Raw genomic sequence first — 14,140 nt, 5'->3', positions numbered from 1 at the left:
TAAGGCCACTTAATATGAAGTGGGTCCCTGAATTCAAATCCCAGCACTGTCTTTGCTGGTAATCAAACACCACCTTGGGTTGTGTGTTTTTGCTTTGCGCAATCAGGCGGTACAGAGGAGCGTCAGAGCAGCATGCGATTTCATTTGCCAACCACCCCTCAGCTGCTGACGAAGAATTCTGACCCAAGTCAACAATGCAGCAGGGCGCCGTGGCTTAGCTGGTCAAAGCGCTTGTCTTGTAAACAGGAGATCCTGGGTTCGATTCCCAGCGGTGCCTTTTAACAGGTGGCTCTGCTCATTGGGCTCTTTCTTGGAAAGGAAGCCCTTACAGATCATCCACTTTTCCAACCACATACCAATTGCAGAGAGACCCACATATCTTGTCCTTCCCGCTCCCCAAATGCCTGAACTCAATTCAACGGACTGGCACAAGCCAGGAAAAAAAAAGCTCCACACATGTCTCTGTCTCTGAGTCGTTACTTTTGGCATTGTGTTAATGGCGCTTGGCCAACAAACACATATGCTCTCTGACCACCCCTCCAGAGTTATAAAACTCTAAGTCTCACTTTCTTAGTAGGTACATGCAAGTTGGTGCCGTGGCTTAGTTGGTTAAAGCGCCTGTCTAGTAAACAGGAGATCCTGGGTTCGAATCCCAGCGGTGCCATTGCTGGTGATGAGGTGGCGCCTTGGGCTGAGAGGTTTTGGTCTCCGTAAAAGGGGGTGCAGAGGAGTGCTAGAGCAGCATGCAATTTAATTTGCGAACCACCCCTCAGATGCTGCCCAGAGGCAATGCAGCATGGCTCAGATGGTCAAAGAGCTTGCCTTGCAAACACGTGATCCTTGGTTTAGGACTGCTGCAAGCCTGGAAGGAGCTACTGCATGTGACGCAGAGTGTAGCGCATTGGACTATTAGTCTGCGATTTGAAGTTTGTGGGTTTGAGTCAAAACAGATTGGTGACTTCTGGCCTTTCGTTAATCATTAAATTGCACGCTTATGCCCTCGGGCAACAGAAAGTTGTGAAAAATCTCATAAGCTGACCAGCCCGTGGACCTTTGTCCTCACCGCTGGATGTTTTGATCAACTTACTCACCCTCCTAGTGCTCTGCTTGGCGCTGTCGCTTAGTTGGTTAAAGCGTCTGTCTCGTAAACAGGAGATCCTTTGTTCAAATCCCAGCGGTGCCTTTAGCATCCCTTGTGTGCCTCAAGCATGTGCTTTTCTGAGATCGGACTGCAAACAGGGATAGCAAAGGCAGCAGGCGATTCCATTTCCAAACCACATCCTGATAATGCTAACGCTCTTTTGAACAGGTCAACAGTTGCTGATAGGCTCTGTGGCACAATAGATAGCAAACTGGACTTCTAGCCTGCCAGATGAGGCAATTCAAAGGTTAACTAATGGTATTTGGCCAACAAACCCAGAGGCTAGCTGGCCTCCCGAATCAGTTGTCAAAAAAACCATTTTAGGCTGTGCAGAGCCTGGCCGTTAGCCTCTTATCTGGATGCTTTTATCCTCTAAGTGCCGCTCCCTGGGAGAGTGTGTGCAGGTTGGCGCCGTGGCTTAGTTGGTTAAAGCTTGTGTCGTAAATAGGACATACTGAATTCGGTCCCACTTTATATTAAGTGGCCTTAACTACTATGTGCTTACATCAAAAAATGAATACATGTACTTATTGTGTTAATATTGTATTGTTAATTGGTTTTGCTGCTATTGAGGTGGGAAACAGGTAAGGTTAAGGACAGATTTGGTGGTATGGGTAAGTATAAGGGTGTGTTAAGGTGTGAGGGATGGGTCAACCATGTAATTATACATGTAATTACAGAAATTAATTACAGATGTAATTACGTGCAGATATATTTCAAATATAAGTACAATGTAAAAACATGCATGTACACAATAAGTGATTTGTACCAAATTAATAATTAAAATTTAAGTACATAGTAGTTAAGGCCACTTAATATAAAGTGGGTCCCTGAACTCAAATCCCAGCACTGTCTTTGCTGGTAATCAAACACCACCTTGGGTTGTGTGTTTTTGCTTTGCGCAATCAGGCGGTACAGAGGAGCGTCAGAGCAGCATGCGATTTCATTTGCCAACCACCCCTCAGCTGCTGACGAAGAATTCTGACCCAAGTCAGCAATGCAGCAGGGCGCCGTGGCTTACCTGGTCAAAGCGCTTGTCTTGTAAACAGGAGATCCTGGGTTCGATTCCCAGTGGTTCCTTTTAAGAGGTGGCTCTGCTCTGTGGGCTCTTTCTTGGAAAGGAAGCCCTTACAGATCCTCCACTTTTCCAACCACATACCAATTACAGAGAGACCCACATATCTTGTCCTTCCTGCTCCCCAAATGCCTGAACTCAATTCAACGGACTGGCACCAGCCAGGAAAAAAAAGCTCCACACCTGTCTCTGTGGCGCAATGGATAGCGCATTGGACTTCTAGGGTGCTTCTCAATATCCATCCTCGTCTCCTCGCTCCTCCGTCCTCCATCCTATGACCCGGAAACCGATCGAGCTCAGCCATCTTGAAGGACATCTCAATTCTCTAATTGCACCGCGAGGAGGCGAGGATCGAGGAGGGAGGAGGCTTCCTGAGGAGTGATCAGCGAGGATACACAGGTGTATCCTATGCGGAAGTCTTTTATCGACTTAACGTGACGCACGTATAAATTCTCCTCCCCCTTCATATCTGCTCCAAGTGCTAACCATGGCAGAAAATTCAAACACACATAAATGTGAGTATTAAGCATGAATGTGGGTTATTTTTTGACAGTGCCTTTAATTTCTATGTATATACTTTTCTGCACAGTTTTAATTATGTTTATTACGTTTCTTCATTTTACTGGCTTGTTTTTAATTGTTTAATTAATTACACTATCTTTGTCTGTGTTTGAGTAAAAAATTTGTTGATTTTTATTGTGTAGTAAAGTTCTTCAGAGGATTGGTTTAGATGGAAAAGTTACACCAAGTCAGATTTCCAAAAAATGGGACAATATAAAAAGAAAATATAAGGTATGTACAAAATGATGCATGTATTTATTTCATTTGGTGTGAATTTTCTTCTTGCTAGTTTAATAGAGAATAGATTAATTTTATTTTAGGAGCTCCGCTGTCCTCCTACGGGAACTGGGACGGATGGTGGGGAGGCCACAGCAGCCACATGGCCGTGGTTTTCTGCCATGCATGAGGCTATTGGGGGGAGGCCATCTATTGAGCCTCCCATCCTGATAGACTCATGCGATGCAGAAGTCACTGGCTTTTCTGCTGTGTCCAAAGACCCTGCCTTGTCACCACCATCCGCATCTGTGGAAGAAAGGGGGGAGGAGGAGGACACAACGTCCTATGCATCGTCTGGCAGAGGCAACTTCCAGGAGGAAAGGCCCTGTACTTCTTCGGGTCCCCCGCCACCTAAAAAGAAAAGATCGAACCGAGTGCTGGATTTCCTAGAGAAGGAGACTGAAAAAGAGGATGAACGTTTTCAGGCCACGCACACATTAATGCAATCGACTTCAAATAGGTTCCTTGACCTCTTTGAACAATTGATTAAAAAAAGTTGAACCCTATTTCTGTTTGTCGTTTTTGCTTTGAGAATTTTTGTTGTGGCATTATATGCCTTAATAGATGTTTTATGGTAAACACAGTTGCCAGATGAGTACAAAACAAAAATATTGGCTTAATTGGAAAACATGTTTATTTACATATAACTATTTTATCTATTGATAATGTGGGTATTGCAAATAATTTAATGCATGAGGCTAGAGACATGGGGAATTTTTTTTATTTTTAATAATCTGAACTTAAACATTTTGTGTAGCAACATCTTTGTCTTTCTACAAATAATCATGCTCATTTAACTCCACTGGATACACCTGAGGAGCTGACAGTTTTGCTGCCAGTTTATCACGCCAGGCATTTCCACCACAGACCCCTCTCACTGGACAGGGTGGAGGTAAACCAACATCATCCACAACTTCAAGGCCTTCAATGATGTCTCCTGTTGTCAGGCAAATGTTATGCAGAACTGCACACGCCATGATAACTGTTGGGGCAAAGGTGTGGTCCACCTCAAGAGACTTGAAAAGCAGGGACCTCCAACGCGTTTTCATCACACCAAAGGCCCGCTCAATTATGGAGCGAGCCTTGGCGTGGTAGTGATTGAAGCGGGCCTGCACTCTCCCTTGCACTGGCTCCCGGTACGGAGTAATGATGGCCACAGGATGGGTGATGCAGGGGTAGCCTCCATCCCCCAAAAGAAAGTATCCTTGTGGAGGATACAATGCCTCTTTATATATCTTGCTGTTTCTCAGGACTCTAGTGTCATGGACAGAACCAGGATATCCCACAAAAACATTAAGGAACCGGCCCTTCCCAACGCATACTGCCTGCATCTGAATGGATGGGAAAAGTTTTCTGTTGATGTAGTCCTGGCCAGTGGGTCCAGCTGGGGTCTTGATGCGGACATGACATCCATCTATAGCACCCACACACTTGGAGAAGATGGGGCTGTTGGCCAAATTTTCAAAATCAAGGACAACCTCATCAAGGTCTTGTCCATCTGGCAACTGTATGACCTGCTGGCGCAGGGCTGCAATCTTTTTGGTTCCTGTGTGAACCAGCCTGCAAACAGAGGATACTGGCACCTGAAAGGCCCGGGACACCACACTGTATGACAGTCCATGTGCTAGCCAGTACACAGTTATCAGTATGGTATTGTGGTGTCCCCAACCATGTGCTTCATCTTGTGGCAGCATCCTTGTCAAAGCTTCCATAGAGTCCCGGGTCAGTCAAAAGTCCTCCTTGAGGTTCTGCCTACCATCAAAGTATAATTTTAGCAGTGGTACGGTGGCATTTATTTCTGCATAAATCGGAGTAGCTGTTCTTTTAACCTGTAATTAAAAATAGCATGTAAATATGTTTATTTTATGTATAAGCACATAGCACTGATCAGTTTAAATTAAGAAACGATACACAACAAAGAAGGCTGTGAATCTGAATTCAAATATTAACCCCACAACATATCTGCACATAGTATTTTTAACAATACCTCAGCCAGGAGTAGGACACAATGACGCAATCGTGCTTTCCATCTGCTTGAGCGACGCTGTTCATGTTGTGCAATTTGGTGAAGAATGTGGTGTAATGATAGGGCACAGGATATACCTACTATCGTTTTCATCGTAATTGTAGATGGAAATGTGTAATTCAGATTGGTTTATATACAGAATACACACCTGACTCTTATAAAAGTCCAATGATGATGTGATGGAATTAACAATAATTATATTAGGCTAACAAGTAGTGTTGTAAACAATTGATCCATGTTTGCATATGCAAAAAAACTAATTATATATATACAGTATGTATTGTGCATGAATTCATAGTTACATAAACCCAGACCTTTTGCAAACTTTTATTGGTATTTTGCTTTAGTAAAAATGGTGTTCTTGCCACAGTTTATTAATTATTATTATTATTATAATTATCATTATTGTTTACATGTACAAGACACAAATGTATGTAAAATCACAACTCTAGTACAGTTGCAGAATTATATCAAAGCACCAATATTAAACAAACTTTCATACTATAGCCTACTACAAATAAAAAAAAAACATTTAATAACTTTGAATAATTTATTGTTAATCATAACTGGTAATAAAAAATAATAACAAATGTGGTCTTTTGTGGAGGTTGAAACGGTTACAATATAAATAATAATTATCTCTAATATTCACGAATCCCGATATGCAAGCTTAATCCAGCGGTGTAGAGTCATCATTACTTGACGATGCTTTGAAGTGACGCTAAAGGGAGCGAGGATATATCATTTCACTTGCTTCCATTCCTCCGTCCTCGCGTCTTTTCCTTGTGTCCTTCCCTCGCATCCTGAAGAGGTGGAGCTAAGACACGAGGAAAGGAAGCAGGAAAGGAAACGAGGATGCACAAATAAGAAATGAGAAGCACCCCTAGACTGCCAAATGAGGCCATTCAAAGGTTGTGGGTTCGAGTCCCACCAGAGTCGTTACTTTTGGCATTCTGATAATGGCGCTTGGCCAACAAACACACATGCTCTCTGGCCACCCCTCCAGAGTTATAAAACTCTAAATCTCAATTTCTTACTAGATACATGCAAGTTGGTGCCGTGGCTTAGTTGGTTAAAGCGCTTGTCTAGTAAACAGGAGATCCTGGGTTCGAATCCCAGCAGTGCCTTTGCTGGTGATCAAGTGCTGTCTTAGGCTGTGAGATTTTGCTCTCCGTAAAAAGGGGGTGAAGAGGAGTGCTAGAGCAGCATGCAATTTAATTTGCGAACCACCCCTCAGATGCTGCCCAAAGTCGTCTCAGCAATGCAGCATGGCTCAGCTGGTCAAAGAGCTTGCCTTGCAAACAAGTGATCCTTGGTTTAGGACTGCTGCAAGCCTGGAAGGAGCTACTGCATGTGGCGCAGAGTGTAGCGCATTGGACTGTTAGTCTGCGGTGTGAGCCCATAAGAAGTTTGTGCGTTTGAGTCAAAACAGATTGGTGACTTCTTGCCTTTCGTTTATCATTAAATTGCACGCTTATGCCCTCGGGCAACAGAAAGTTGTGAAAAATCTCATAAGCTGACCAGCCCATGGACCTTTGTCCTCACCCCTGGATGTTTTGATCAACTTACTCACCCTCCCAGTGCTCTGCTTGGCACCGTGGCTTAGTTGGTTGAAGTGTCTGTCTCGTAAACAGGAGATCCTGGGTTCAAATCTCAGCGGTGCCTTCAGCATCCCTTGTGTTCCTTAAGCATGTGCTTTTCTGAGATCGGACTGCAAACAGGGATAGCAAAGGCAGCAGGCGATTCCATTTCCAAACCAGATCCTGATAATGCTGACGCACTTTTGAACAGGTCAACAGTTGCTGACAGGCTGAGGCCATTCAAAGGTTAAGTAATGGCAACTGGCCAACAAACCCAGAGGCTAGCTGGCCACCCCGAATCAGTTGTCAAAAAAACTATTTTAGGCTGTGCAGAGCCTGGCTGTTGGCCTCTTATCTGGATGCTTTTATCCTCTAAGTGCCCCTCCTTGAGAGAGTGTGTGCAGGTTGGCGCCGTTGCTTAGTTGGTTAAAGCTTGTGTTGTAAATAGGACATACTGAATTCAAATCCCAGCACTGTCTTTGCTGGTAATCAAACACCACCTTGTGTTGTGTGGTTTCGCTTTGCGCAATCAGGCGGTACAGATGAGCGTCAGAGCAGCATGCGATTTCATATGCCAACCACCCCTCAGCTGCTGCCGAAGAATTCTGACCCAAGTCAACAATGCAGCAGGGCACCTTGGCTTAGCTGGTCAAAGCGCTTGTCTTGCAAACAGGAGATCCTGGGTTCAATTCCCAGCGGTGCCTTTTAACAGGTGGCTCTGCTCTATGGGTTCTTTCTTGGAAAGGAAGCCCTTACTGATCCTTCACTTTTCCAACCACATACAAATTGCAGAGAGACCAGCATAACTTGTCGTTTCTGTTCCCCAAATGGCTGAACTCAATTCAACGGACTGGCACAAGCCAGGAAAAGAAAGCTCCACACACGGCTCTGTGGTGCAATGGATAGCGCTTTGGACTTCTAGACTTCCAGATGAGTCCATTCAAAGGTTGTGGGTTTGAGTCCCACCAGAATCGTTACTTTTGGCATTCTGTTAATGGCGCTTCAAACACATACGCTCTCTGGCCACCCCTCCAGAGTTATAGAACTCTAAGTCTCACTTTCTTAGTAGGTACATGCCAGTTGGTGCCGTGGCTTAGTTGGTTAAAGCGCCTGTCTAGTAAACAGGAGATCCTGGGTTCGAATCCCAGCGGTGCCTTTGCTGGTGATGAAGTGGCGCCTTGGGCTGAGAGGTTTTGGTCTCCATAAAAGGGGGTGCAGAGGAGTGCTAGAGCAGCTTGCAATTTAATTTGCGAACCACCCCTCAGATGCTGCCCAGAGTCATCTCAGCAATGCAGCATGGCTCAGCTGGTCAAAGAGCTTGCCTTGCAAACACGTGATCCTTGGTTTAGGACTGCTGCAAGCCTGGAAGGAGCTACTGCATGTGCCGCAGAGTGTAGCGCATTGGACTATTAGTCTGCGATTTGAGGCCATTTGAAGTTTGTGGTTTTGAGTCAAAACAGATTGGTGACTTCTGGCCTTTTGTTTATCATTAAATTGCACGCTTATGCTCTCGGGCAACAGAAAGTTGTGAAAAATCTCATAAGCTGACCAGCCCGTGGACCTTTGTCCTCACCGCTGGATGTTTTGATCAACTTACTCACCCTCCTAGTGCTCTACTTGGTGCTGTGGCTTAGTTGGTTAAAGCGTCTGTCTCGTAAACAGGAGATCCTGGGTTCAAATCCCAGCGGTGCCTTTAGCATCCCTTGTGTGCCTCAAGCATGTGCTTTTCTGAAATCGGACTGCAAACAGGGATAGCAAAGGCAGCAGGTGATTCCATTTCCAAACCACATCCTGATAATGCTAACGCTCTTTTGAACAGGTCAACAGTTGCTGATAGGCTCTGTGGCACAATAGATAGCAAACTAGACTTCTAGACTGCCAGATGAGGCCATTCAAAGGTTAACTAATGGCACTTGGCCAACAAACCCAGAGGCTAGCTGGCCTCCCGAATCAGTTGTCAAAAAAAAACATTTTAGGCTGTGCAGAGCCTGGCCGTTAGCCTCTTATCTGGATGCTTTTATCCTCTAAGTGCCGCTCCCTGGGGGAGTGTGTGCAGGTTGGCGCCGTGGCTTAGTTGGTTAAAGCTTGTGTCATAAGTAGGACATACTGAATTCGGTCCCACTTTATATTAAGTGGCCTTAACTACTATGTACTTACATCAAAAAATGAATACATGTACAACCCGAATTCCGGAAAAGTTGGGACGTTTTTTAAATTTTAATAAAATGAAAACTAAAGGAATTTCAAATCACATGAGCCAATATTTTATTCACAATAGAACATAGATAACGTAGCAAATGTTTAAACTGAGAAATTTTACACTTTTATCCACTTAATTAGCTCATTTAAAATTTAATGCCTGCTACAGGTCTCAAAAAAGTTGGCATGGGGGCAACAAATGGCTAAAAAAGCAAGCAGTTTTGAAAAGATTCAGCTGGGAGAACATCTAGTGATTAATTAAGTTAATTGATATCAGGTCTGTAACATGATTAGCTATAAAAGCTTTGTCTTAGAGAAGCAGAGTCTCTCAGAAGTAAAGATGGGCAGAGGCTCTCCAATCTGTGAAAGACTGCGTAAAAAAATTGTGGAAAACTTTAAAAACAATGTTCCTCAACGTCAAATTGCAAAGGCTTTGCAAATCTCATCATCTACAGTGCATAACATCATCAAAAGATTCAGAGAAACTGGAGAAATCTCTGTGCGTAAGGGACAAGGCCGGAGACCTTTATTGGATGCCCATGGTCTTCGGGCTCTCAGACGACACTGCATCACTCATCGGCATGATTGTGTCAATGACATTACTAAATGGGCCCAGGAATACTTTCAGAAACCACTGTCGGTAAACACAATCCGCCGTGCCATCAGCAGATGCCAACTAAAGCTCTATCATGCAAAAAGGAAGCCATATGTGAACATGGTCCAGAAGCGCCGTCGTGTCCTGTGGGCCAAGGCTCATTTAAAATGGACTATTTCAAAGTGGAACAGTGTTTTATGGTCAGACGAGTCCAAATTTGACATTCTTGTTGGAAATCACGGACGCCGTGTCCTCCGGGCTAAAGAGGAGGGAGACCTTCCAGCATGTTATCAGCATTCAGTTCAAAAGCCAGCATCTCTGATGGTATGGGGGTGCATAAGTGCATACGGTATGGGCAGCTTGCATGTTTTGGAAGGCTCTGTGAATGCTGAAAGGTATACAAAGGTTTTAGAGCAACATATGCTTCCCTTCAAACAACGTCTATTTCAGGGAAGGCCTTGTTTATTTCAGCAGGACAATGCAAAACCACATACTGCAGCTATAACAACAGCATGGCTTCGTCGTAGAAGAGTCTGGGTGCTAACCTGGCCTGCCTGCAGTCCAGATCTTTCACCTATAGAGAACATTTGGCGCATCATTAAACGAAAAATACGTCAAAGACGACCACGAACTCTTCAGCAGCTGGAAATCTATATAAGGCAAGAATGGGACCAAATTCCAACAGCAAAACTCCAGCAACTCATAGCCTCAATGCCCAGACGTCTTCAAACTGTTTTGAAAAGAAAAGGAGATGCTACACCATGGTAAACATGCCCCGTCCCAACTATTTTGAGACCTGTAGCAGAAATCAAAATTGAACAGAGCTCATTTTGTGCATAAAATTGTAAACTTTCTCAGTTTAAACATTTGCTATGTTATCTATGTTCTATTATGAATAAAATATTTGCTCATGTGATTTGAAAGTCTTTTAGTTTTCATTTTATTAAAATTTAAAAAACGTCCCAACTTTTCCGGAATTCGGGTTGTACTTATTGTGTTCCTATTGTATTGTTAATTGGTTTTGCTGCTATTGAGGTGGGAAACAGGTAAGGTTAGGGACAGATTTGGTGGTATGGGTAAGTATAAGATGTGTTAAGGTGTGAGGGATGGGTCAACCATGTAATTATACATGTAATTTCAGAAATTAATTACAGATGTAGTTACGTGCAGATATTTTTCAAATATAAGTACAATGTAAAAACATGCATGTACAAAATAAGGGATTTGTACCAAATTAATAATTAAAATTTAAGTACATAGTAGTTAAGGCCACTTAATATGAAGTGGGTCCCTGAATTCAAATCCCAGCACTGTCTTTGCTGGTAATCAAACACCACCTTGGGTTGTGTGTTTTTGCTTTGCGCAATCAGGCGGTACAGAGGAGCGTCAGAGCAGCATGCGATTTCATTTGCCAACCACCCCTCAGCTGCTGACGAAGAATTCTGACCCAAGTCAACAATGCAGCAGGGCGCCGTGGCTTAGCTGGTCAAAGCGCTTGTCTTGTAAACAGGAGATCCTGGGTTCGATTCCCAGCGGTGCCTTTTAACAGGTGGCTCTGCTCATTGGGCTCTTTCTTGGAAAGGAAGCCCTTACAGATCATCCACTTTTCCAACCACATACCAATTGCAGAGAGACCCACATATCTTGTCCTTCCCGCTCCCCAAATGCCTGAACTCAATTCAACGGACTGGCACAAGCCAGGAAAAAAAAAGCTCCACACATGTCTCTGTCTCTGAGTCGTTACTTTTGGCATTGTGTTAATGGCGCTTGGCCAACAAACACATATGCTCTCTGACCACCCCTCCAGAGTTATAAAACTCTAAGTCTCACTTTCTTAGTAGGTACATGCAAGTTGGTGCCGTGGCTTAGTTGGTTAAAGCGCCTGTCTAGTAAACAGGAGATCCTGGGTTCGAATCCCAGCGGTGCCATTGCTGGTGATGAGGTGGCGCCTTGGGCTGAGAGGTTTTGGTCTCCGTAAAAGGGGGTGCAGAGGAGTGCTAGAGCAGCATGCAATTTAATTTGCGAACCACCCCTCAGATGCTGCCCAGAGGCAATGCAGCATGGCTCAGATGGTCAAAGAGCTTGCCTTGCAAACACGTGATCCTTGGTTTAGGACTGCTGCAAGCCTGGAAGGAGCTACTGCATGTGACGCAGAGTGTAGCGCATTGGACTATTAGTCTGCGATTTGAAGTTTGTGGGTTTGAGTCAAAACAGATTGGTGACTTCTGGCCTTTCGTTAATCATTAAATTGCACGCTTATGCCCTCGGGCAACAGAAAGTTGTGAAAAATCTCATAAGCTGACCAGCCCGTGGACCTTTGTCCTCACCGCTGGATGTTTTGATCAACTTACTCACCCTCCTAGTGCTCTGCTTGGCGCTGTCGCTTAGTTGGTTAAAGCGTCTGTCTCGTAAACAGGAGATCCTTTGTTCAAATCCCAGCGGTGCCTTTAGCATCCCTTGTGTGCCTCAAGCATGTGCTTTTCTGAGATCGGACTGCAAACAGGGATAGCAAAGGCAGCAGGCGATTCCATTTCCAAACCACATCCTGATAATGCTAACGCTCTTTTGAACAGGTCAACAGTTGCTGATAGGCTCTGTGGCACAATAGATAGCAAACTGGACTTCTAGCCTGCCAGATGAGGCAATTCAAAGGTTAACTAATGGTATTTGGCCAACAAACCCAGAGGCTAGCTGGCCTCCCGAATCAGTTGTCAAAAAAACCATTTTAGGCTGTGCAGAGCCTGGCCGTTAGCCTCTTATCTGGATGCTTTTATCCTCTAAGTGCCGCTCCCTGGGAGAGTGTGTGCAGGTTGGCGCCGTGGCTTAGTTGGTTAAAGCTTGTGTCGTAAATAGGACATACTGAATTCGGTCCCACTTTATATTAAGTGGCCTTAACTACTATGTGCTTACATCAAAAAATGAATACATGTACTTATTGTGTTAATATTGTATTGTTAATTGGTTTTGCTGCTATTGAGGTGGGAAACAGGTAAGGTTAAGGACAGATTTGGTGGTATGGGTAAGTATAAGGGTGTGTTAAGGTGTGAGGGATGGGTCAACCATGTAATTATACATGTAATTACAGAAATTAATTACAGATGTAATTACGTGCAGATATATTTCAAATATAAGTACAATGTAAAAACATGCATGTACACAATAAGTGATTTGTACCAAATTAATAATTAAAATTTAAGTACATAGTAGTTAAGGCCACTTAATATAAAGTGGGTCCCTGAACTCAAATCCCAGCACTGTCTTTGCTGGTAATCAAACACCACCTTGGGTTGTGTGTTTTTGCTTTGCGCAATCAGGCGGTACAGAGGAGCGTCAGAGCAGCATGCGATTTCATTTGCCAACCACCCCTCAGCTGCTGACGAAGAATTCTGACCCAAGTCAGCAATGCAGCAGGGCGCCGTGGCTTACCTGGTCAAAGCGCTTGTCTTGTAAACAGGAGATCCTGGGTTCGATTCCCAGTGGTTCCTTTTAAGAGGTGGCTCTGCTCTGTGGGCTCTTTCTTGGAAAGGAAGCCCTTACAGATCCTCCACTTTTCCAACCACATACCAATTACAGAGAGACCCACATATCTTGTCCTTCCTGCTCCCCAAATGCCTGAACTCAATTCAACGGACTGGCACCAGCCAGGAAAAAAAAGCTCCACACCTGTCTCTGTGGCGCAATGGATAGCGCATTGGACTTCTAGGGTGCTTCTCAATATCCATCCTCGTCTCCTCGCTCCTCCGTCCTCCATCCTATGACCCGGAAACCGATCGAGCTCAGCCATCTTGAAGGACATCTCAATTCTCTAATTGCACCGCGAGGAGGCGAGGATCGAGGAGGGAGGAGGCTTCCTGAGGAGTGATCAGCGAGGATACACAGGTGTATCCTATGCGGAAGTCTTTTATCGACTTAACGTGACGCACGTATAAATTCTCCTCCCCCTTCATATCTGCTCCAAGTGCTAACCATGGCAGAAAATTCAAACACACATAAATGTGAGTATTAAGCATGAATGTGGGTTATTTTTTGACAGTGCCTTTAATTTCTATGTATATACTTTTCTGCACAGTTTTAATTATGTTTATTACGTTTCTTCATTTTACTGGCTTGTTTTTAATTGTTTAATTAATTACACTATCTTTGTCTGTGTTTGAGTAAAAAATTTGTTGATTTTTATTGTGTAGTAAAGTTCTTCAGAGGATTGGTTTAGATGGAAAAGTTACACCAAGTCAGATTTCCAAAAAATGGGACAATATAAAAAGAAAATATAAGGTATGTACAAAATGATGCATGTATTTATTTCATTTGGTGTGAATTTTCTTCTTGCTAGTTTAATAGAGAATAGATTAATTTTATTTTAGGAGCTCCGCTGTCCTCCTACGGGAACTGGGACGGATGGTGGGGAGGCCACAGCAGCCACATGGCCGTGGTTTTCTGCCATGCATGAGGCTATTGGGGGGAGGCCATCTATTGAGCCTCCCATCCTGATAGACTCATGCGATGCAGAAGTCACTGGCTTTTCTGCTGTGTCCAAAGACCCTGCCTTGTCACCACCATCCGCATCTGTGGAAGAAAGGGGGGAGGAGGAGGACACAACGTCCTATGCATCGTCTGGCAGAGGCAACTTCCAGGAGGAAAGGCCCTGTACTTCTTCGGGTCCCCCGCCACCTAAAAAGAAAAGATCGAA

At 44.2% G+C, this 14,140-nt stretch overlaps 1 protein-coding gene and 11 non-coding genes across 13 annotated transcripts in view; 11 read left to right on the top strand and 1 right to left on the bottom strand.

Annotated features, from left to right (window-relative positions):
* The window catches only part of LOC132151859 (uncharacterized), a 387,012-nt gene that overhangs the window by 318,431 nt on the left and 54,441 nt on the right, over nucleotides 1-14,140 (bottom strand). The window lies entirely within an intron of this gene.
* On the top strand, nucleotides 204-277 carry trnat-ugu (transfer RNA threonine (anticodon UGU)). The gene has a single exon. It is a non-coding gene; the product is annotated as a tRNA-Thr (tRNA).
* On the top strand, nucleotides 591-664 carry trnat-agu (transfer RNA threonine (anticodon AGU)). The gene has a single exon. It is a non-coding gene; the product is annotated as a tRNA-Thr (tRNA).
* trnat-ugu (transfer RNA threonine (anticodon UGU)) lies at nucleotides 2,148-2,221 on the top strand. Its single transcript has one exon. It is a non-coding gene; the product is annotated as a tRNA-Thr (tRNA).
* On the top strand, nucleotides 6,133-6,206 carry trnat-agu (transfer RNA threonine (anticodon AGU)). Its single transcript has one exon. It is a non-coding gene; the product is annotated as a tRNA-Thr (tRNA).
* Nucleotides 6,671-6,744, top strand: trnat-cgu (transfer RNA threonine (anticodon CGU)). Its single transcript has one exon. It is a non-coding gene; the product is annotated as a tRNA-Thr (tRNA).
* trnaa-ugc (transfer RNA alanine (anticodon UGC)) lies at nucleotides 7,290-7,363 on the top strand. The gene has a single exon. It is a non-coding gene; the product is annotated as a tRNA-Ala (tRNA).
* Nucleotides 7,742-7,815, top strand: trnat-agu (transfer RNA threonine (anticodon AGU)). The gene has a single exon. It is a non-coding gene; the product is annotated as a tRNA-Thr (tRNA).
* On the top strand, nucleotides 8,279-8,352 carry trnat-cgu (transfer RNA threonine (anticodon CGU)). The gene has a single exon. It is a non-coding gene; the product is annotated as a tRNA-Thr (tRNA).
* On the top strand, nucleotides 10,921-10,994 carry trnat-ugu (transfer RNA threonine (anticodon UGU)). Its single transcript has one exon. It is a non-coding gene; the product is annotated as a tRNA-Thr (tRNA).
* On the top strand, nucleotides 11,308-11,381 carry trnat-agu (transfer RNA threonine (anticodon AGU)). Its single transcript has one exon. It is a non-coding gene; the product is annotated as a tRNA-Thr (tRNA).
* trnat-ugu (transfer RNA threonine (anticodon UGU)) lies at nucleotides 12,865-12,938 on the top strand. Its single transcript has one exon. It is a non-coding gene; the product is annotated as a tRNA-Thr (tRNA).

Source organism: Carassius carassius, chromosome 1, assembly GCF_963082965.1.
Source record: "Carassius carassius chromosome 1, fCarCar2.1, whole genome shotgun sequence".
Lineage (NCBI taxonomy): Eukaryota > Metazoa > Chordata > Actinopteri > Cypriniformes > Cyprinidae > Carassius > Carassius carassius.
The sequence above is the reverse complement of the archived record's forward strand: the minus strand, read 5'-3'. Positions and strand labels throughout refer to the sequence as shown.